This window comes from Elaeis guineensis, chromosome 4 (genome assembly GCF_000442705.2).
Source record: "Elaeis guineensis isolate ETL-2024a chromosome 4, EG11, whole genome shotgun sequence".
NCBI lineage: Eukaryota > Viridiplantae > Streptophyta > Magnoliopsida > Arecales > Arecaceae > Elaeis > Elaeis guineensis.
In genome coordinates this window covers 132,990,136-133,003,953 of record NC_025996.2, presented here as the reverse complement: position 1 = coordinate 133,003,953, position 13,818 = coordinate 132,990,136, and the positions used below count along the sequence as shown (strand labels likewise).

The window sequence follows — 13,818 nt, the reverse complement described above, 5'->3', positions numbered from 1 at the left end:
CAGTATAAGAAAGATGACTACAGAATCGATAGCCCATATAGATGCAAGGCTCTTTTCCATTCCTAGTGAAACCATATGTTTTGATTACCTTATCGAAATGCATGTTCCAACACTTAGACGCTCGCTTAAGTCCATAATAGATCTATTTAGTTTGCACACTTTCGACTCATCTGTGGATGTGAACTCTTTAGGTTGTATCATATACACCTCTTCTTCCAGCTCTCTATTAAGGAAAGTGATTTTGACATCCATTTGCCAGATCTCATAATCTAAGTGTGCAGCGATAGCAAGCATAATTCGGATGGACTTGAGCATTACCACAGGAGAGAACATCTCATCATAGTCAATCCCATAATGTTGATGGTAATCCTTAGCAACTAGACAGACTTTATAGATCTCTATCTTCCTATCCGCTTCTCTTTTTCTCTTGAAAATCTATTTACATCCTGTGGATTTCATCCCTTCAGGTGGATTAACTAGTATCCATACACCATTGATCTCTATAGACTCTATCTTGAACTTTATGGCCTCAAGCTATTTTTGAGAGTCGGGCCTTTGCATGGCCTCCATATAGGTGATCGGTGAAGAAAAGGGAACAGTTTTTCTTCAGAATGCCAAATTGCATCTAAAAATTTTTCTACTATTCAAATTGATTAAGGATCAAATTTTTACCTGATTTGTAGTGAAACCAAAGATCAAATCTCAATTTATCTGATATAAACTTTCACGGAGGTCTGGATGTACAGACCCTCAACTTCGCATGCACGTCAGATGTCGCAGGAAAGGGGATGAACTCCAATCTAGTTGTCTTCGCAAGCCAACCAAATGAGGGAGGAGATATACTGGTGTGACACCTCACACCAGTAGATGGGATGTCCAAGAAGAATCCACGCCCAAGAAGAGGAGGTGGTAACAAAAAGAGAGATGTAGGAGAAGATTAAGGATCTTTCTCTTCACATGCCTCTCTCTCTCTTTCTCTTTTCTCTTAATCTGATTTGTTTGCTATTTACTATGTATCCATAGATAGAGATCCTCTCTATTTATAGATAATTCTTATAACTCAATGAGAGTAGGACTCCTAACTCAAATCTGATTTGAATTGATCCAATACTCATCAAAGAAGGATTCCTACATGAGATAGAATTGTCATCACTTATGACATTCACTTTGCACCCACTCCCACACCTAGTTGGGACACCCCAAAAAAGCACCAAACCAGGTTTTGATCATCCTTCATGAGAGGAGAATCCCAGTGCAAGTGAGAATACTCATATCTCATCCAAAACAAGTCCACTTCGAATCTGATTCAAAGTTGGTTCGAAATAATTTCGAAAGACTGTCAATTTCAAACCTTTTTGGACTTTTGTACCAAGTCTAACTTGAATTTTGGATCCATTTAAGTCTAATTAATTTAGATCTAATCTAAAATTAATCAGTACTTAAATTCAATCTTTCATATGCTTCATGGATCATAGATCAGAAATTATTCATCCCCGGGATTAAATCTGAACCTCATGTGTAGTGCTAACTAGACATAGTCAACTCTTCAATCTTGTTTGATCTATAACTTAATTCTCAATCAAGTTAGTTTATATATTCAATTAAGTCAAGTACTTTCAAATTAGACATATAAACATAGGCCAATTCCTTCCTACTTTGTCTAACTTGTGTGTGTCACTTCATAGATTTAAACACTAAATTGGTAGTATAGGAATCAATTTCTGTACTAATCGAGATACCATTTAGCAATAGTTTCCAACATTCAGATAGGTCAAATTATTGCAAAAAAATATTTCAGAACCCATACACATGGTTACCACATAATTCAATTTTTTGACCCTGATTGTTCTAGGATGGTCTCAGGTTAACTGTCAACTGAGATAGCTTTATCCGCATTGTATTTTAACTTTTCAAATCTATCTCATGGATTATCCTGGCCAAGACTTTGCTAAATTAAAATACAGCGATACATCAACTCCAATAATCTGGAGGGGTCAATCCCATCTTGATCCATACACAGACTTCACAAATACTTGACTGTACCCAATAGCCTTCTGTCACTGCATTAGAAATCCAGATAGTCCAGCACCAAAGCACAGTGAGTTGCTTGAAAGTCACTATGGTGATCTCAGGTCTGAAGGACACTTATACCCTTGTGTTTCGCGAGCAGCACTTGATAGCAGAACGTTTAGAAGGTGAGTCACTTGTTCAGTGACGATATACCCCTACATCTCACTTGTATGTCATACCAGTGTCACCACACTCCTTGGTTAAGAGGATAACCAACCCATATAGCATACAACGACCTCCACTCGATAAACATCATCATTCTGTAATGACATATCATTTGATCATGAACATATTTAAGAACTATGCAATAAATCTTCTCTTTATCGCATACTAGCATAGTTCTAAGGACTTCATCACAACACAAGAGTTCAAAGAAGATGTTACTTTGTGATAAAAAATATCAAAATAAATTTTATTCAATAATCAATAATTTATATACAAGAATGAACTCAATCATCATACGATTGATTTGAGGACACAATTCTCAACAACTCTCACTTAGACTAAAGCCAATCGGGACAGTATCTTATACCCATCTTCCATTTGAAGTCATCGAACTCTTTGATCCCGAGAGCTTTAGTGAAGGGATCAGCTAGGTTCTCCTTTCCATCGATCTTCTGAAGTTTGACGTCACCACGTTTCACGATCGCTCGCACCAGGTGATAGCAGCGCAGAATATGCAACATCCGATACAGCAATGTATTTCGCTTCGCATATAGAATCGGCCACAGTATGTTGCTTGAAACTCTTCTAGCAAACAACTCTTGCATTCAGAGAAAATACGTAGCCCGACACGCTTCTGCTGTCATTACAATCTGACTAAAAATTAAAATTAGTATATCCCACAAGTTTCAAGTCAGAGTCTCTATAGATAAGCTATTGGTCTTTAGTATTTCTCAAATACTTAAGAATTGCTTTCGCAATCTTCCAATGCTTCTTATCCGGATCAGACTGGTACCTACTCACTACCCCTAGTGAATAGGCCACATCTGACCTCGTACATGTCATAGCATACATGATAGATCTCACTGTCGAAGCATATGATATTCTACTCACGTGCTCTCTCTTCTCAAGAGTTGTTGGACAATCCTTCTTGAAAAGAGTAATTCCATGGCCTATCAAAAAATAGTCTTTCTTGGAATTATCTATATTGAACCGCTTCAACAAGATGTCAATGTACATGGATTGGGATAGTTCAAGCAACCTTCTAGATCTATCCCTATAGATCTTCATCCCAAGGATGTAGGATGCTTCTCTCAAGTCCTTCATGAAAAACTGTGATGATAGCCACGGCTTCACACTCTGCAAAGCTGGAATATTATTTTCTAGTAACAGTATGTCATCCACATATAGCATAAAAAAAATGACTACAGAATCAGAAGCCCACTTGTAGATGCAAGGCTCTTCTCCATTCCTAACAAAACCATACATTTTGATCACCTTATCAAAATGTATGTTCCAACTCCTAGACGCCTGCTTAAGTCTATAAATAGATCTTTTCAGCTTGCACACTTTTGACTCATCTGTGGAGGTGAACCCTTCAAGTTGTATCATATACACCTCTTCTTCCAGCTCTCTGTTAAGAAAAGCAGTTTTGATATCCATCTGCCAGATCTCATAATCTAAGTATGCAGCGATAGCAAGCATAATCTAAATGGACTTGAGTATTACCACAGGAGAAAATATCTCATCATATTCAATACCATAATACTGATGGTAACCCTTGACAACTAGATGGATTTTATAGGTCTCCATCTTTTCGTCCGCTCCTCTTTTTCTCTTAAAAATTTATTTACATCCTATGGATTTTATCCCTTCGGGTGGATCAACCAGTGTTCATACACCATTGATCTCCACGGACTCCATCTCAGACATCATGGCCTCAAGCCATTTCTGGGAGTCGGACCTTTGCATGGCCTCCATATAGGTGATCAGATCCTCATCGTTCTCATCAAGCTCGATGGGGTCACCATCCCGAATCAAAAAATCATAGTATCTGTCCGACTGACGTAGTACTCTATCGGATCGTCTTAATGGCGTCCCTATTGGCTTCGAATTTGATTCACCAATCAAATCCAATTCTGTGTGTGTCGGTCCTCCCACCTTATAAATTTTATCAAGTTCAATTTTACAGGCATTAGCTTCTTCACCAAGAAACTTTTTTTTCAAAAAGATTGCCCGACTGCTGACAAACACCTTTTATCCTACAGCGAGGTAAAAGTAATACCCTTTAGTTTCTTTTAGATACTCTATGAACAAGCATTTATCGGACTTCGATCCAAACTTATCTATATTTAAATGCTTGACATAAGCTGGACACCTGGTGCGTAGTCGTTGATAGCACCAAAAATAACTCTACTCACTACGTAGGTAGGATGAGTCGAGATCGTATCCTCAGGGACCTTGGGCTAAGTTGAGATTGCAAGGTAAAAGAAAGAAGCGTTGTTTTTGATTTAAAAAATAAATTATCGTAAAATTGAGGTAATTAAAAATAAAGAGCTCGGGAGTTTTGAATTAATTTGCACTAGCAGAGTTGTATCTCTTTTTTAACTAAATAGATGTGATTAATCTTAGGAAAAATACTTGTCTTTCCTCGGCACGCTCCGTACCCGTAGATCACGGCGCGTCTCCGGAAAGACTAGGTACACAACTCTTCTTTCCTCGGCACGCCCCGTATCCGTAGATCACGACGCGTCTCCGGAAAGTAAAAGTTGTTCCTAATATTAATCTAACAAGAAAGCATAAATAAAAGCATATGATAGGGAGCAAATAAAGAACTCATGACAATTTAAATAAAAAGCATAATCTTTATTGCATATAAAGAAATACAGGAAAGTTTAGAACAATAAACCATCTCTGTGTCGTTACAAAATTTTTTCTCCACTCCCGAGACTGCTAGCCTAGCTGCTCATGAAGTAGTCCCTTTCTATTCCTCTATGCAAGGCTTTAGAAGAATTTCTGGGCTCCCCCTCTAATGGGAGTACAAAAGCCTTTTTATAGATATTAGGGGGGAGGAGTTTTACATGGTTTTCCGATGTGGGACTAAAAAAAAAATACAAATCTTTCCACTTGAAATATTTCCAAATAAAAATTTAATTTGCTCGCCACTGTGTCTGCGGTGCGCGCCTACCCGCATCCTGCCCGCGTCCTGCCCGTGTCCGTGCCGCGTCCCGCGTCTGTCCCTGCGTCCGCCCCCGCGTGTTCACGCGCGTTCACGCGCGCCTGGTTCTTCATTTGAATTCACACGCGCCATCTTTTTTCTTTTGAATTCATATCACGCGCCAAAGGATTCACGCACGCCCAGGAACCAAAAAAATTCACGTGAAACCCTTTTCCCTTTTTTTTTTTATATATTCAAAAAGAAACAAAAGTTCCTTCATAATGACATCTATATCCTTTTTGGATTCCTTGCATAGTATCTTCATTTTCTATAATACCGGATGCGTCTTTCTTTTATTTTAATTTTATTTTAAGTCCAATTTTCTTCAAACTTGAATCTTTTTGATCTATGAATCGGACTCTTTGTATCGGCGATCACCTTTCCTGTAAAACATAGAAAGAAACATCAAATTCTTAATAAATAAGATAAATTAAATATAATTTCTTAATTTAAAATACTTAAATTAAGTGTTTATCACACCCCCCAACTTGCATTTTGCTCGTCCTCGAGTAAAATAGATATATCAGCATTGTGTACCGACTTGATTTTGAATAAAAAGTAGATTAGGCATCCCAAAAGGTAGATGTTACTTGGTCAGACCATTAAAGAGATATTTCATTGGATTATCAATTTGACCCAATTAGTGGCTGAGTTTTAACTAAAAAAAAATTTCAGAGCTTTTCTTTCACCAACTCCCCACCTTACTCTTTAAATCCTCTAACTTAATGGAAAAGAGGTTTATTATCTTCTTGCAATTTAGTCCCCCCCTTTTTTTTTTTTTTTTTTTTATATATATATATATAACATTGCCTACCTTTTTACGCGAACCACAACGCTTACTTAGGCGAAAGGGCCCGGTTACTCAGTAGGAGACCAATGTTGTTTTTCTCTCTCTTTTTTTTTTTTTTTTTTTTTTTTTTTTTTTTTTTTAAGGAGAAGTTTTGCATACCTCGATCTTTCCACCCAATTTTTCATGAAGCAGATTCTTTATTGAGATCAGTAAGAAGAGGGTTGTAGAATCACTCCTAAAATTTGGTCTAGTTTAAACCCTACCATTCATTGGGTTTTCTTAATAATTTATTCCTCAGTATCTCTAAATTATCTTGACCGTTAATCATTCATTTATTAGGATGCCTAATTGACTCTTAATCAAAATAAAATTTGAATACACAAAACTAATTATTTCTGACCATACTCGAGGATTTGATTAATTTCCCCCCCCAACTTAATCTACATTGTCCTCAATGGAGTAGAAAGCAAAGAAAATAAAAGGAGAGAGTGCACCTGGGATAATTTTGCTTCGGAAGTTGAAGATAGCTTCATTGATTAATAGGCTCTTGTTCTAAATTCCTGCAGCTGCGTAAAGTAAAAAAAAAAATATGAAATCGTTGGGTTGCCTCCCAACAAGCGCTAAGTTTTACGTCTTCAGCCAGACTGAATTGAGTATTATGGCAGTTTTGGATCCACTAAATCAACAGATTCAATTAATTCTCCATCACTAATTCCATCTATGTAAGGTTTCAATCGCTGACCGTTCACTTTAAAAGTGTTCCCCTGTTTAGGATTTTTGAGTTCGATAGCTCCATGAGGAAATACCTGAGTTACAATGAAAGGTCCGTCCCAACGTGAGCGAAGTTTTCCAGGAAACAGACGCAACCAAGAATTGAAGAGCCAAACTTTTTGATTAGGCTCGAACATTTTTCGTGCAATAAATTTATCATGATATGCTTTAGTTCGAGCCTTATAAATTTTGACACTCTCATATGCTTCATTGCGTAGCTCTTCAAGTTCATTTAATTGGAGTCTCCTATTGGAACCTGCATTTTTCATATCAAAGTTAAATTGTCGTATGGCCCAAAATGCACGATGTTCCAATTCCACCGGCAAATGACAAGCTTTTCCGAATACAAGTCGATAGGGAGACATTCCTATGGGTGTTTTAAAAGCAGTACGGTAAGCCCATAATGCATCGTCTAAGCGAAGAGACCAATCCTTTCTATCGGGCCTAACCGTCTTTTCTAGGATATGTTTAATCTCCCTATTTGACACCTCTACCTGACCATTAGTTTGGGGGTGATATGGTGTGGCCACTTTGTGTGAAATATTATATTTTTTCATAAGTGCTTCAAAGTGTTTATTCGTAAAATGAGTCCCCCCATCACTAATGATCACCCTTGGGAAGCCAAATCGACTAATGATGTTTCGTTGGATAAAACTAATTACAATTTTATTATCATTAGTCCGTGTAGCTATTGCTCCACCCATTTTGATACGTAATCAACTGCCACCAGAATATATTCAAATCCAAATGAGGCTGGAAAAGGTCCCATGAAATCAATCCCCCAAACATCGAAGATTTCTACTACTAAAATGGGGGTCAGCGGCATCATATCCTTCTTGGATAAATTTCCTGTTTGCTGACATCGCAGACAACTTCGGCCAAATTCATGTGCATCCTTGAAAAGCGTTGGCCAATAAAACCCACTCTGCAGTACTTTTGCTGCAGTTTTTCTTCCACTAAAATGTCCCCCACATGCCGAAGAATGGCAAAAAGTGAGAATGCTTTGGAATTCACTCTCGGGGACACAACGGCGAATAACTTGGTCAGGACAGTATTTGAATAGTTCAGGTTCTTCCCAGAAATAATGTTTAATTTGTGAGAAAAATCGATCCTTTTCTTGTTTTGTCCAGTGAGAAGGTACTTGTCCTGTTGACAAGTAATTGACAATATGGGCAAACCATGGAGGACGGCTAGAGGAGATTGCGAAAAGTTGTTCGTCAGGAAATTTTTCTTTGACCTCATCTATGCCTATCGTGTGTTCAACTAAGATCCTGGAGATGTGATCAGCTACCACATTCTCAGAACCCTTCTTATCTCGGATTTCCAGATCAAATTCTTGTAAAAGAAGGATCCATCTGATCAAACGCGGTTTAGTATCTTTCTTTGAGAGGAGATGTTTCAGAGCCGCATGATCAGAGTAAACTAGAACCTTAGACCCTAACAGATATGAACGAAATTTTTCAAGGGCAAACACTACTGCTAGTAGCTCTTTTTCTGTTGTGGTGTAGTTTAATTGGGCCATCGGAAAGAGTCTTGCTAGCATAATAGATCACATGTGGCTCCTTATTGATTTTTTGGCCTAAGACGGCACCTATTGCAAAGTCAGAGGCATCACACATAATCTCAAATGGAATGGACCAGTCAGGGGGTTTTATTATGGGTGCTGTTGTCAGGGCTGTTCGTAATGTGTTGAATGCTTTCAAACAGTCTTCATCAAAGACAAAAGGTGTATCCTTGGCCAACAGATTGCACAAGGGTCTTGAAATCTTGCTAAAGTCTTTGATGAAGCGTCTATAAAATCCGGCATGACCTAAGAAAGATCGTATTTGTCGGACCGAAGTAGGGGGTGGTAGTTTTGAAATGACCTCAACTTTGGCTTTATCTACCTCGATCCCTTTTTCAGAAATAATATGTCCTAATACAATTCCTTTTCGCACCATGAAATGGCTCTTTTCCCAACTTAGGACAAGATTTGTCTCCATACACCGTTTAAGAACTTTTGAAAGATTATGGAGACAATCCTCAAAGGTGGTTCCAAACACAGAAAAATCATCCATAAAAACTTCAAGACATTTGTCCACCATATCCGAAAAAATGGCCAGTATGCACCGTTGAAATGTAGCAGGTGCATTGCAAAGCCCAAATGGCATACGCCGAAAAGCGAAGGTGCCATAGGGGCAAGTGAAGGTCGTCTTTTCTTGATCATCCGGAAATACAGGTACTTGATTGTACCCTGAGTAACCATCAAGAAAATAGTAGAAACTTTGTCCTGCTAACCGTTCTAGGATTTGATCGATGAAGGGCAATGGAAAATGATCCTTCCTAGTAACGGCATTCAGTTTTCTATAATCTATGCATACTCGCCATCCAGATGATATGCGAGTTGGAAGTAGTTCACCTTCTTGTTCTCCACCACAGTAATACCAGATTTTTTAGGTACTACTTGAGTGGGACTGACCCATTTACTATCGGATATGGGGTAGATGATTCCAGCATCTAACCACTTTACCACCTCTTTCTTTACTACTTCACGCATGTTTGGGTTCAATCTCCTCTGCATATCTCGATTGGGTTTGGCATTTTCCTCAAAATGAATATGATGCATGCAAATGGAGGGGTCAATTCCTTTTAAATCGGCAATGGACCAACCGATAGCCTCTTTATGTTCCTTCAGAATACCAACCAATTGTGCTTCCTGATTAGGGGTCAAGTCTGATGCAATGATTGCCGGGAGGGTGTCATTGAGTCCTAGAAATACATACTTAAGCGTGGCAGGAAGAGGTTTCAATTCTAACGTAGGTGGTGATTCTAAAGATGGGACTATTGGTGTACTGGCTAATGTGGGCAATGGCTCATACTTGATTGTCCATGGAGGAGTGGTTTTATCATGTGGTGTATCTAACAAGATGTTAACTTCTTTCCTATATTCCTCAAAGTCACACACTCCAGAGTGAGCCAAGCAAGTATCTGAGGGGTCTGGTGCTAGAATTATGGGTGTTGCATCTTCTATAATATCTTCTAGTGTATCTACTTCGAAGCAACTATCCATTGATGGTCCTTGGGAAGCACCAAACACATTCAATCTTAGTTTCTTATTCCCAAACGATACGTCCATGACTCCTGTCCTACAATTAATGCATGCATTTGCCGTAGCTAGGAAGGGTCGTCCTAAGATAATGGGAATTTGTCTGGGGTTGCCACTTAATTCCATATCGAGAACCAGAAAATCAACTGGAAAGTAAAACTCATCTACCTTGACCAAGACATCCTCAAGCATTCCACGTGGTTCCTTAATTGATCTGTCGGCTAACTGCAGTGTGACTGATGTGGGTTTCAGTTCTCCAAATCCAAAAAGTTCATACACCGAACTAGGTAAAAGATTCACACTTGCCCCTAAATCCAAAAGAGCTTTTTCAATGTGATAATCTCCTATAACACAGGAAATGATGGGGGCTCCTGGGTCCTTAAGCTTTGGAGGAGTGGCATGCTGGAAGACAGAACTAGCCTGTTCAGTGAGACGTACTTTCTTTGGGATTTGTGATCTAGATTTACGTTTTTGGGTGCACAAATCCTTCAAAAATTTGGCATAAGCAGGGACCTGTTTGATTGCGTCTAGAAGGGGAAGATTAATTTGGACTTGCTTAAATAATTCCAACATCTCATCGAGTTTTCCTCCCTTCTTATCTGCAGGAATAGGGGCTTTCAGGGCATCCGGAAATGGGGCTTTAGGCAAGTAAGATGATTCCGGTGCAGTTGGTTCCTTCTCTATTTTTAGGTCCTCCTTGTTCTTGGGTGATTTGGATTCGGTTAGAGATTTAGGGTCGGTCTCATTGGTTTTACTAGTGTGTTCAATGACCTTCCCACTTCTCAGAGTCATGATTGATTTGGCATGTTCAGAAAAAGCTTCTGGGGTATTAGAACTCTCAATCACAAATTGCCCTCTTGGGTTGCTCTCTGGTTGGCTAGGTAATTTTCCTCCTTCCCTCCTACTGAATGCAGTTGCTAGTTGACCTATTTGGGTCTCTAGCTTAGCAATGGATTGTGTGTGGGAGTTAAGGGTCTGAGTGTTGACTTCTAATCTTTCTAGTGCTTTCAGGACTTTTTCCTCAAAAGCTGAACTGTGACCAGTAGTAGATGGTTGAGGAGCATTTTGAAATTGATGGTATGGTCCATGCCTATATGTTGAGTCTTGATATTGAGGTCGAGGTGTGGCAGGACCAACCACTGGTTGTGGTCTCCAAGAAAAATTTGGATGGTTTCTCCAGCCGGGGTTATAAGTGTTCGAATATGGATCGTTTCCTGGTCTGCGAGCTTGTTGGACTTGCTGAACCTGCTCGTGCACAAACTCAGGAAATTGGGGTGCGGCTGGGCATTCACTAACAAAATGGTTCGGACTTGCACACAATGCACAAACTTCTTGGATTGGATTAGGTGGAATTGAGGATTGTCCAATGTTTAGAAGACGATCTAATTTTTGGGATAGTTCATCTACCTTTTGATGGATATCTATGGCATTTCCTACTTCATATATTCCACCTCTTTTTGAGTTTAACATGGGTTTATCTCTAATAGAGGCAGACATATGATGTAATGAATTTTCACTTAAAATTTCAAACAGTTGCCATGCCTCATCCTCACTTTTCAGCATAAATGTCCCACCGCATGATGCATCGACCACGTGTCGATGTCTTTCAGAGAGCCCATCATAAAAACATTGGATTAACTGCCACTTGGGTACAGCATGGTGGGGGCATTTTCTAATAAGGTCTTTTAATCTCTCCCATGTTTCATGAAACATTTCTCCATCTAATTGGGAAAAACTAGTTATGGCTTTCCTTATTTGATTAGTTTTTCCTATGGGAAAATATTTCTTGAGAAACTCTCCTTGCAGCTGGTCCCAGGTTGATATAGTCATGGAATCCAAAGTATGTAGCCAGTATTTGGCTTTGTCCTTAAGTGAAAAAGGGAATAATTTCAACCTAAGAGCATCATCGGAGAAGTTGTGAATTTTTACAGTTGAGCATATCTCAAGAAATTCTTCAAGATGTTTATAAGGGTCTTCATTACTAAGTCCATAAAATGAAGGTAACATTTGGATTATACTGGACTTAATTTCATATTGAGTGGCCTCCACAGGGGGTACTTGAATACAAGGAGAGTAGGTATATGTGGAAGGAGTAAAGTACTCCTTCAATTGCTTGGGTGGATCATTCTCCTGATTTCGATCCATCTTTTTATGTCTGTTGGCTCTAAAGGTTCTTTCTATTTCTGGATCAAAAGGTTGGATTTCTGGTCGTAACGATCTACGGCCAAGCATATACCTTACAATTATACTATAGAGCACACACAGAATTTTTTTTTTTTTTTTTTTAATATATTTTTATAATAAAGTGAGAAAAAAATGAAGAAAATCTAAAGAAAGAACCTAAGAATCTTAAATCTATGAAAAGGAAGAAATTAATTAATGTTTAGATGTTAATTGCAATCAACTTAAACAATCATAGACTCTCTATCCTAAGGTTAACTTAGATCTAGACAGCTCCTACCTTTCAAGATTGCTTTTGAGCACTCCAAGCTCAAGACTGACTAATTGACTCAGCCAGGTAAGCGTAAGATGTGGGAGGTTCCCTGCTCGTTGCTTTCCTTAGACACCAACTAAGTTGGCCAGGTCAGTCAACGGAACCAATTGAAAACCACTTTCTTTAATCACTTGCCTTAGACACTGAGCAATTAACCAATCCGCACTCGGTTCAACTCTAGAGCTTTCTTATCCTATTGAGCTCGAAATTCCTAGGGCTGACGTCTAGTTGATTTTAAATTAAGGTCTAGGTTATGCAAATACAAGGGAGTGATTTGTGGGCCAAGGAAGGGTGATCAAATCCCCACCTTATCTGGTTAATGGGTTATTGCCCTTAAGATTAATTATGGAGATGCAATGCAAATAAACAAGGTGTCCAATCAAGTTAGAAATTTTTATATTTGAGGTTACGCTATTTTAGTTAAGTGTTATGAAATGTCAGTGGTTTTTTTTTTTTTAATATAATTTTATCTTTTTATTTTTTTTTTTAATTTTTTTTTTAATTTTGCAAGAAAATAAATTTAAGTGATTAAGTCTAAAAAGCAATAAATTACTGGGCTATGAAAAGTAGCAAATTATTCTAAGCAGCAAAATTCTAAATAGTAAATTAGTTATGCAAGGTAATTCTGTAATTATGCAAATAAGATTATCTAGCTAGAAAGTACTGAAAAAAATTTTAAAACGAGAAATAAAAATTGAAAAGTATTATTTTTTTTTTTAAATTTCTTTTTTTTTTTTTTAAAAAAATTTTTTTTTTTTTTTTTAATTCAACCGTGCCAAGATCCCCGGCAACGGCGCCAAAATTTGATGCGTAGTCGTTGATAGCACCAAAAATAACTCTACTCACTACGTAGGTAGGATGAGTCGAGATCGTATCCTCAGGGACCTTGGGCTAAGTTGAGATTGCAAGGTAAAAGAAAGAAGCGTTGTTTTTGATTTAAAAAATAAATTATCGTAAAATTGAGGTAATTAAAAATAAAGAGCTCGGGAGTTTTGAATTAATTTGCACTAGCAGAGTTGTATCTCTTTTTTAACTAAATAGATGTGATTAATCTTAGGAAAAATACTTGTCTTTCCTCGGCACGCTCCGTACCCGTAGATCACGGCGCGTCTCCGGAAAGACTAGGTACACAACTCTTCTTTCCTCGGCACGCCCCGTATCCGTAGATCACGACGCGTCTCCGGAAAGTAAAAGTTGTTCCTAATATTAATCTAACAAGAAAGCATAAATAAAAGCATATGATAGGGAGCAAATAAAGAACTCATGACAATTTAAATAAAAAGCATAATCTTTATTGCATATAAAGAAATACAGGAAAGTTTAGAACAATAAACCATCTCTGTGTCGTTACAAAATTTCTTCTCCACTCCCGAGACTGCTAGCCTAGCTGCTCATGAAGTAGTCCCTTTCTATTCCTCTATGCAAGGCTTTAGAAGAATTTCTGGGCT

At 38.2% G+C, this 13,818-nt stretch overlaps 1 non-coding gene across 1 annotated transcript; it reads left to right on the top strand.

Annotated features, from left to right (window-relative positions):
* Positions 1-11,528: 11,528 nt before the first annotated feature.
* LOC140857694 (small nucleolar RNA R71) lies at positions 11,529-11,634 on the top strand. Its single transcript, XR_012141186.1, has one exon. It is a non-coding gene; the product is annotated as a small nucleolar RNA R71 (small nucleolar RNA).
* The last annotated feature ends 2,184 nt before the right edge of the window (positions 11,635-13,818 follow it).